Source organism: Ischnura elegans, chromosome 11 (genome assembly GCF_921293095.1).
Source record: "Ischnura elegans chromosome 11, ioIscEleg1.1, whole genome shotgun sequence".
NCBI classification, from domain to species: Eukaryota; Metazoa; Arthropoda; class Insecta; order Odonata; family Coenagrionidae; genus Ischnura; species Ischnura elegans.
This window is the reverse complement of record NC_060256.1, coordinates 64,973,409-64,985,053: the sequence shown is the minus strand read 5'-3', so window position 1 is coordinate 64,985,053 and position 11,645 is coordinate 64,973,409.

The following is an 11,645-nucleotide window of genomic DNA, read 5'->3' as shown; positions in this document are numbered from 1 at the left end:
AGGGCCACCGAACTTCTTGACTTAGCACGACCCGAGGTTTTTAAAGCAAGGGAGTAAAGCGGAGATAAGGACGTCCGCGGCAGACTGAGAAAGTCGTGATGCCTTTTACGGTGCGATAATCCCTTTGGCCGACGCTGTGCTTAGACGCAGAGAGAAAATCATGGAGATGAATAGCTGAAGATTTGGCTAGCATTCCCACAGTTTGTGGCGGACCAAGTATTTAAAAAGAAAGCCTCATGGTCAACTAATGAAAATGTGAAAGCTACAATATCATTTCGAAAGCGAAAATACTCTAGATATTCTTGCATTTTTTTCTTGTATATTCGTACCAAATAATTAAGTTCCTGGGTCAAGATGCCCATTGGGAAAGTCAGACGAAACGCAGGCAGAGAAATTAGGTAAAGAAAACAAACGAGATGAACTAGATATCTAGAAGCGCATTTGATTCTCCACTCGATTTCAACACATTGAATTGAGGGTAGAAACCCGACATCAAAATAGGCCAACTCAGACAACAGCATGGAATGGCTTAGCAGAATATTGGACATGCCAAACGGATTCCTCTTCTCGTTTTTAATGTAGCTAAATTATTTGAATCCTCCTATGACAGAAAACAGATCAAATTCCTTCCATCTTTTGACTTAACATTACCACTTCTTTCACGTTACCTACCTTCAGAACTAAAATTTTATGGGCCAGAGCATAGGTTTGATGATGAAGTAATTATTTATCCATATCTATTTTCTGTCTTTCTACTTTCTGTTTTTTTTAAGTGATGGAGATGGAATCACCGGTACTCTGCTTATGGGCCAGGATTGGTTCATAAATGCTCAAAGGTGAAACGTAAACAAATATAAAAACTTAATTTCTGTTCAAATGAGAGCCACAAAATATAACGTGAAGGGGATAAAATTTAAGAAAAAAGCATTCCCGTTAAAACACGCCATACACTCTATTATCGTTTTCTCCTTCCAGAAAAAGAAGATAAAAATAACATTACTTTTGCCAGAGAGTGATTTGTCGATTAGTGCAAAATCTTTAAAAGTCATTTCTCTTAATTCTTAAGTCCAGCAAAATTAGAGAGAGCCAATTATTTTGGTGTTTTTATAATATTTTCTGAAAATCTTTTGAAAAACGAGTGAACGAGTTGTGAGAATTACATTTCATAAAATCTCATGAAATCGCAAATAATACTAACTTCAATGGTACAATATAAAAATTTTAGAGCAAAAGCTGAATAGGCAATTGAGTACCTACTTTGAGGAGGAATCCCATGAAACTCAGCTCAAATTGCAGCAAACAGTCCAAGTAACTTATACTTAGCTCATATTTGGCGATATATATGTAAGCATTAATACAACTTTCATCCCCTTTACACCTTTTTGTACACATGTAACAAAAATATGCCGCAGTAACAGTACCAGGAAATAAAATCTACGTTGATTTCACAATTGTGCAATAGTTTATTTTTATTTCGGCAGTCCTACATTTGTGAACAGAGATTAATTTAATAAACGTCAGATAATTACATATTACACCAGATATAATGAATAATCTGCTATAATTTATTTAGAAAAGACTACATTCTAGATTCGACACTAGCAAAATGTTTGCTACTGCTGAATCTAAGGGCTTTTTCCACAGCATTTTTCAACTCTCCTCTATCTCTAGCATCGCCATTATAATTAATTAACAATAGGGTTCATAAAATTCACCTCCAAACGGTTGTCCTCAAGCCTGAAAGTACTTTTTTTACGGTTGTAAATGCTCCTCCTCTGCTGATACCACAAACGAGTCCAATCCATTTTTACGAGGCGATTACTGGCTCATGATGCATTTTTTTTATTTTAAACTAATATTTTATTCGAAGATAAGGGCAAATCAAATATTGGAACAGAGAACAGGTCATTCTATACACCGCATTGATAATATACCAACTTTACTACACGAGGACGTTTGATAGAGACGCCCAGAATATACTTTTTACCCTTACCACTAAGTCCTCATCATTATTAATTAAATATGGTTCAAAAAATATTTTAAAAAAATAATACTATGGATAGGCTATTGTGAAAAATAAAAGATATTTGATTGATAAAAACCTTAAGCTTAAACCTAATGCGTCACAGGGAAGGACAAAATTTGACAAGTAGAACAGAGGAGATGAGTTAGGTGATAACAAAATTTTCACAATAACTTTTTCTGTCAACTATAAACTGTGCGTTCCGAAAGTAATACAATTATTTTTCTAAAAAGAAGTTTTTGAGCATATTTGCACAAACGCCATCAATTCTTCTAAGTATGCCTTTGAGCTTCCGCATATTTTTTCCAGCGACTCAGTCTTGACCGGTACGCTCCCAGGAAGTCTTCTTCGGGAACCTGTTGCAAGGTTCTCGTCACGACTGACGTCTCTTCTATGGACGAAAAATGGTTTCATTTCAGGGCTGCCTTGATCTGAGGTAACGTAAAGAAGTCTGCTGGGACAACTTTAGGACTATAGGGTAGGGGTGGGCAAATTGTGGCCCACCACAGAGTTAGTGATGGCCCGACACAGAATTTTTTTAAAAAATGTGATAGGGTACACTTGCCCCACTAGATTGACTACACAATTAAATATGCTGGTGGCTAAAAATCTAATATAAAATTAACCAAATGAATAAGTAGAATAGGACTACCACTATTGTTTAGTTTTTATTATAAAATTTATATTTTTTTCTGAAATTTAACATAATGTTAACTGACGAATACGATCATTGTAAACAGTGGGGCCCTCCGATAACCTCCACTCATACAAAGTGGCCCAAGCCCAAACAATGGGGAACATGCGCAACTTTTTCAAAGAACTAGAATAAGAAATTCCCTATCTCAAATGTACTCACCGAAAATTTCGCGGATGAATAATGTTTTTCAGCTGAGTTATGAGTCTTTGAAAATTAATCTTCATCGGCTGCTTGAAAACACGACGTCATCGGAGAGTGACGTCACGGCACGGAATCCACTGATGATAGACTGAGGAAGTGGATAAAAAATCGGTCTATGCAGGGGCTCAAACGCAAATATGGCGAAAATAATTGCTGTTTTAACGTCAAACAGCAGATTGTGAATATGTTGGGTTGCCAAGGCGTTATTGAAACAAATGAAGGGGATTGTTTGGTGAGATTTGGAAGTAATCGCTATTTTTCAGAAAATCAACCGCCATATGGAAGTCGACCAAAAGTAAACTGTCGTATTGTGCTTTCTTAAATCCCTCTTAAGCCAATTTGTCCTTTGAGGAACTACTACAAAGCTCGTTGATGATTTTTACTTCGATATATTGCAATCAAGAGTCTGCCCTTCTACTCTCTCAGCGAAGTGAATGGTGTAACGTGCGATGACGTCAGAGGGCGTTTAAGTTCACGTGACATCAAGCGATATTCTATCACTTTTAATAAGCATTTAACGACGTTTGTGTAGTGCTAGGAGAGTTTTGGCTTATATATTTTGACTCGTGAGAAAATTGCCTATTCAATAAGACTTACTAGCATGATGAACAAATTTCATGCATGTTCCCCATTGCCCACCCGTGCTATAAGGGATTGAAACAGCGTTTGAGCCTCATATTTTGCCGAGAACTCGCGTAGCTCGTTGTGGCAATGTGTGTTCTCGAGACGGATTTTCCAGGTAGCGGAGATACCTTTTCTCATCATGATGACCCTTTTTTGGACTCTTTTCAGCACGTATGTGTAAGACTTGATTGTTAGACATTACTTAGTCATTAGACTTGTAAGACATTAGTTGATTTTTTTTATTGTAGACCGACTAAAAAGGCAATGAGCGCTGATTTCACTTTTGATTTGTTCATTCTTGCCTTTCTTGACGTGAACCTCTTCCCAATCCCTCTTTAATGCCTTTCACCATTTCAAAAATTGCGGGTGGGACTGATCGGATGAATCATTGATTGAATGATTGAAGCCTCATGAATCATTTTGTTTGTCTCCTCAAGAGGTTTTTTCAGTTGCTCGATTGTCCATCCGTTCCATTTTTGCCATGACACGGTCGTCGCGCAGAGGTTTACAATTACTGACGTCCTGCAGTTTCCACTACTTGGAGAGCACTGAAACTGGTTTCCTGGCAAAGCTTAGCTTTGACCCTACCAGTGGAGCGTAGGTGATATACCAGGTGACTACATAGTTTTCAGAGAAACTTTTTCTATCACCTATATAATGCTAGTAACTCTATATGTTATAGATAACATTTCTAGCATTGTATAGATATTCTAGTAAATGTATTGTAAATGTTTATCATTTATACTTTTTTATTTTTCAGTATTTTATAGCTGACAGAAAAGCATAATTTTATGTACTACATACTTCAACATGTTCTTCGATTAGCTGTACATCACGAAAATATTCCAGGTTGGTTACAAAAAATAAAAGACACAGTTTAAGAAAATACAAAATTAAATTTTCGGTGGAACGGTCCACCTTTCTCAGAGATAGGAATTCCTATTCATGTATTCCATGCAGCCATATAACGCTAGTAATGCTATATAAGATGGCTGCATATTATACATATAGCATAGCATACACTTATATACCTATTTATGTAAGTATAGAAACATACATAATTATATTTATCAGCTATAAAATACTACAAAATATAAAAGTACCCACAGTAAAAATTTACAAATCATTTACAGAGTTTTAGAGGAGAATCTAGGCACGCATGTATGGGTAAATCCATAGAAACACGTCACCCATGACGATCCAACCTGTCACATTCAATCTGACCCCAACTGGACCGGCACAAAGTCGGTGAAGCGCAACATGTAAATGCGGATGGCATGGCGAGCAAAAAACAAAATCGTACGCGCACTTAAAGCCTCAGGGCTACGCTTAAGCCGTCAGCAGACTGGCTGACCTGCATTGGACTTCCTCTTCACAAAGGCCTCAGATTGACCCCGCAACGCCTCCCACCCTCGCATACACTTGGGCAGACGAATGCCCGAAGGTAAGACCGAATGAATATTTTCTCGCGTTTTTTCACGACGTACCTACAAGATTAAACAGGGGCACAAAACGTCAAAAAGAAGAATTCTAGATTTCACTGCGTTTGTTTTTTATAGCTGAAATCTTTGCGAAGAGCAAGGGAGAGGACAGCGGTGGTGTTAAATAAAAACAATGGAGTCAACTATGAACCTTATGAGTACTCTTTTCTGGATGACATATTTGTTTGACCTATTCCTTAATCTGGTGATAAAAAGATTCAGCTGAACACTGAAAATTATCATTTGGAAATTTATGGCACTGAACTCGTAGACTAATGGGCAATTTTAAAATATAATTAGTGCGAAGAGAAAAATCTAACTATAGAAGGATGCATGATAGTGAGACACCTTTGAGCAAGCCTTCAAGTACCACCAGTCACAGTTGATATGAGTCGAAAAATTGTATTCCGGAATATTGTACAGAGTTCTTTTTCACTTAGGATTATTGGAGCGAATGAAGATGATTTTTTTAATAAAAACATTGTTCACTGAATTGATACACATGCTCCAGCCACGGCTGAAGGCAGGTTACGCAGATGCTCGTTCGGCCTTACAAATGTAGGTAGCTATTCAAAACATCGTCAGCTACTAAGATATGTCACAAAACTTCAAATCATTTACTTTTACCTGAAAATATCCTATGCTTGTTATGTACATTAGGAATTTGCTTATTTTTTCGAAAATTAGAAACTAAAAATTTCATGGGCCATTTTAATTAGAAGACTTGTGAGAAATATTTTTTGCCAAACGATTGAAGTGTACCGTCGCATGGAATGTAAATTATTATTGCACTCAAAATATTTTAATTATAATAAAAAAAATTTTTTATAATAAATTAAAAAGAAAGGTTTCTCAAGGTTATAAATAATATTTCACGTTCCTGTTCATTATTTCTTTTCCGTTAAAATTGAACGTTTTTGAAACTTGACTTTTTTACTAAACGTTACTTTATCGAAAATTATGCCTCATCCTAACATACGAGGTGCATTCAAATTCAAAGGACGATTTTTTGCCCAAGACTGGAAGCATATACATTATTTTAAATGAGCACGAAATCTTTGTCAATACGTGACAAAAATGGCTGAGCTATAGGACAGACAGAACTCTTTCGGCAGCGCCTACAATGAGAACAATCTGTTTTAGATACTTGAAGTGGCGTAGTTTCTTTTACAGGAATAGCCTAAAATCATTCTTTTTCTGCATTTTTTTTGGTGTGGCTTCAATAAAAATTCATCAAATATTGATGGAGACATGTGGTAAAGGAGGTCAACTCTCCTTGGGATTACAACGTGTTAATTTTTCCATAATGAGCAATGTTTCAAGCTCCGACTCGGGGAACATCCTCAGGACTGAATGTTGCTTTATATGTTTGTGGCTGCTAGTTATAATTGTTACAATAAATTTAATTATTAAATATAATAATGTAAAAAGTATGATGACAGTTCTCTTATTGCATCTATATATAACTTATGAAACAAAAGTAGGAATTGTTTCTTCGTAACGGTATATCAGTAAAAACGCGAGTGACCTAAGTGACGCGAGTAGTTTCGAATTCTCCTTACGCAGCTACTCGAATACACGAATGCGGCGATGAATATCTTCCCCATAGAGATTTGTCTAATATGATTTGATGCTTTACCGGCGAATGATAAGGGTAAGTTCTTCTCGGGATTCCAATCGGGTTAATTTTTCCATTATGGTCAACGTTTCAAGCTCTAACTAGGGGCACTTCCTCAGGGCAGAATTCTGTTTTATGTGGTTGCTAAGTCTCATTGTTACAATAAATTCTGTTAATTAAAGTATTTATTAAAAAAAGGATTAAAAAGTAAAAAGTATGTGGTGATGAAGTCATAGATATATCAAAAGTGCGTTCGTGGGTGCGACAGGTCAATGAAGGCAGAACATCGAGGGAAAACAAGCTAAAACAATCTAGGCGATTTTCAGGTGGTCAAAACAGACTCCTAAAGGAGCCTTCGCTTCGGCCATGGAATCATGGCGTCGACATCGCGTACGTCTGCAGGGAGATTATAACGAGAACCAACACTACTTTCATAGTTTTCATAGGATGAGTAGCCAGTTAGAAAATAATCGGAGGTGCTAGAACATGAATAAACCTTGTAATACATCTCCATCGTTTACATGACTCCCAATTAAGATCTACAACCTTTTGTGGTGTGCACTAAAAGCAATTAAACGGAGTGTTTAGCACAAACCAGTTTGATAACAAAGGAGTAAAACTATAAGAAAATCCGTAGTCAAAAACTGTACCATATTTTAGAGACTTGAGTAGTCATCATCACTGGTCAACAATCCTAGGATTGGTTTGACGCAGCTCTCCACTCAGTTCTCGTATCAGCTAATCTTTTCACTCCTACGTATTTCTTCTCTTTCACATCTCTCTTTACTTGTTCCATATATTTTGTTCGAGGTCTTCCTTTTTCATTCTTGCCTTCCACCTGTCCTTCGACGATTGTCTTCATCAGGCCATCATGTCTCAAGATGTGGCCTATAAGGTTGTTCCGTCTTCTTATTAAGGTTTTCATGAGGCTTCTCTTCTCTCCTACCCTTCTTAGGACTTCCTCGTTACTAACTCGGTCGATCCATTTGATTTTCATCATTCTTCTACTTGAGTAGTGCGGTAATTAACTACACAAAATGGGTATACGACTCGTTCACTGCCGCGGTCAAGTATTGTTTCCTGAAAATACCTGAGGTGAAAACCGTAGAGCAAGACCACGTATTATGTACATGGAACTGGTAATGAAGGCTATGGATGAGAAAAAATTCCTACCTGTGAACATATGGAAATATATCGAAGATTAAATCAGAAGATAGCTTCATCGATCATAAGATAATTTCACCTGGGGTGATAATCTCACACCCATAACAGTTAAAAAAGGGCAGCTTAGAGTTCTCGTACTTGCAGATAGTGACGAGAAAGAAGGAGAAATAAATAGAAAAAGATACATAAAAAGTACCAAAATCTAACGGATCTCTGAAAATTTGATCTTCTAACCGATGAAATTATAGAACAGCAAATTCAAAAAAAAAGCCTAAAATGGCCTTCAAAAATACATTTTCAATAAATCTAACGCATTTTAAATACAAAAGAACTATTCTCGTCCTAATGATAAAAATACCCTCTTTGCAAGGAAAAATGACTATAATTGAAGGTACAACTATTATTAATATTGGACGTAAAAATAGGGGAATATAAACACTTTTCATTCCTTGCATTTTTCATTTCATTTCAAAGGAGTTTAAGTACTAGCATGATCATGTCTTTCATTTTCTTCTCTAGGTAAAACTCATTACACACAATGACAGAGCAATAAATGTAAAGGAGACGCTCGACAATGTTATATTCAAGCGATATGCAACGCTACTTCTGCAAGGCTCTCCACTTATAATTACATCATGAAATCTAGTTTTTCTATGGAACCCTAAACATTAACAACAAAAACCATGTTCTCAAATTCATGGGAATAATTTGAACTATAACGCAATAATATTGAATTCAATTGTACTTCTACAAAATTGAGTGCGTCCCAACTCCGCCTCAGGCAAAATTGATAATTATAAAAAAACATTTTTAATCCTGTGATGTGTGTTCCTCGAAACCCATTTCGTGCAATTAAACGCCTGTGGAAATTTTCCCTCATTAATCATATATTTCAATTACTAATTGGATTTGGCAACTCACTTGTATCCGCGGGAAACATTGAGGCTGTAATAATTGATGGCTTCAAATAACACAGTTGTGACAAAATTATTTTAGCACGGGGAGGGAACGTCTCAATATAAACGTTTTAATCTACACAAGAGTTGTATATATTTTCACGCAGGGCGTTACGAATTAGTGAGCTCGGCGGTGATAAACGAGAGCATGTAGGTATAGAATACCGAAAAAGGAAATTGCTTCAGAAAAAGCTAGTGATGGATGGATAGTCGACTCTGATGCCATGGGCTCAAAGAAAAAATATCACTTAAATCCAGGCAACAAGACGACCACGTAAAAAATTATTACTGCGTGGAAGAATCATTAAACAAAGGCATCGTTCATATTATCACTTTTTAATTAAAATACAATCGCTAAATTTCAGAACCGAACTTAAGTACCTTTAACACTCTGTTGGTGGCGTGGCGTCAACCGGACGAAAAAGCCATTTTTTTTCCTTTACCCACATGGTGTTTTCATAGTGAGGGAACTGTCTTCGGGAACTTCCTTTTCCTTATTATTTCATACTTCTGAATTAGTCACCTATATGATTTTATGCTTCGTCGCATTTCTGGAATGAATATGAATATTTTGTTGCTTATGGCGTCTGGTAGACGCCACTCGACTACTTGAGGTACAACGCATTATTTGCTAATTCCTCCGCAATATTGATTGCTAAGTTTTTAAATTCGTTGATTAATTTAAAAACATAATTAACAACTATTTAAATCGTTAAATTTTGGGTACGCAACTTTTTGCGACACATTTATGATTCTAATCAATATATCACATGAATGAAACTATCATTGCTGAAAAAAACGTGTGTTAAGTATTTCATTAATATAAATATAAATATCTCCATCGTTATTATGCATGTATTTGATACCCACGCAAGAAATGAAATATTATATGAATGATTCTTTTGTAGTTAACACTAGAATGCCGAAGTGTGTCATTTTGACACCCTATGCGAACATTTTTTTTCAAAATGATCTTTAAAGATTGTTGTAGAAAGAAATATTTCGTGACTTTTAACCATTTTAAAGGCTCAATAAGACGACAGTGTTAGGGATATCCCCCTCTCTTTTTTCCGGCCTAAAAAATCAAATTTACCTTGGATGCCGGAGGGTGTCATTTTGACACCCGGTATATTTTATCATTTCTTCGTTCGGTTTAGGTGCTTCGTGGGATGCAGTTTGATTATTACTAGCCAAATTAGTGTTTTAGAATAGTACACCTTCATGATTGTTTATGCTTTGTACAATTTCAATAAATATCAGCTGTTTATCATTTTTTCGAAAATTTATTAGCTCGTGAGATAAGTATATTCCGCTCTATTTGCGAATGATTTTCCTTTCAACCAGCCGAATTTTACCGCGACAACACTTATTTTTTATGCACTACACACATTTATATACACTACACACAACGTGCATTTGGAACGCATCAATAGATTCTTCTGGCGTTGAAATTCCTTGACCACATGGTTTATTCTTCACGGATGGAAACAAAAATATATCATTGGGTGCTATCATGGGCTGATGACACATCCATTCGATGTTTTGACCTTTTAAATATACAGTTTTTTAGGCCAATATGTGAGACATAGGTACCGCATAGAGGAAGCCCAATTCCATCCCATTGGTGACTCATTTCTATTGTTACTTCGGTCGCATTTTAATCGGATTTCAAAAATGTCCACGACGCGACTTTTTCCATATTTTGCAGTATAATGTTGGGAATAGCATTGAGGAGTTATGGATTTGACAGAACGTATCATCATTCATAAAAATTTCGGTAAGCACCCCTAATTATTCCTAATTTCGCGGTGAAACTCGGATCAACTTGCCCGTCAGCGACGCGAGTGGCGACTTCTGTAAACCCATTTAAATGCGCGGTGGTTGAAAATAGATTTAGAGGCCGACTTGAGGATCCTCTTTTGTAATATTCGTGGAAGAAGCTGTCATTACGCTGATTCAAAATGTGTTTCGTTTTTGCGATTACGTGGCGTAAAAATTCAAATGACTTTCAGAAGCACGGTGGTGAATGGATAGAAATTTATTTTTATATCAATAATTTAAAATTAATTTCTATCCATTCACCACCGTGCTTCTGACAGTCATTTGAATTTTTACGCCACGTAATCGCATAATATGAGATACCAAAGGATTTCGAGAGGAATATTATAATCCCTATTCCTAAGAAGAAACGAGCGGAGAAGTGCGAAGATTTTAGGACCATAAGCCTTACTACATATGCATCAAAGATACTGACAAGGATCATCTATAGAAGAATAGAACGAAAAGCAGAAGAGTACTTGGATGATGACCATTTTGGATTCAGGAAAAACAAAGGCACATGGGAAGCAATATTGGCCCTAAGACTGCTCATAGAAAAGAGAATGGAAAAGAACAAGCCAACATTCGTTGCGTTTGTGGACTTAGAGAAAGTATTTGATAACGTGGATTGGAGCACAATGCTTGGAATCCTAAAGTAAATTGGGGTTCTTTATAATGACAGAAGAATCATCCACAGTTTATACAAAAACCAAATAGCCGTGATAAAATCAGGGCCCAGCTGTGAAGAAGCAAGAATTAAGAAAGGAGTGCGACAAGGCTGTACATTGTCACCCGTAATTCTCTACGTTTACATTGAGAAAGCCATTAAGGAAATCAAAGAAAAGGCATTGGAAGTGAATATCCATGGAGAAAAAATAAGCATGCTAAGATTTGCCGATGATATAGCCGTTATAGCAGAAACAGAGAAGGATTTGAAAAATATTCTGGTTAATATGGGTAGAGTAATGATTAGATATCAGCTGAAAATAAGCACGAAGAAAATCAAGATCTTAGTATGCAGCAGAAGAGAAGAAGTCAAGACCAGCATTAAAATAGGGAGGCA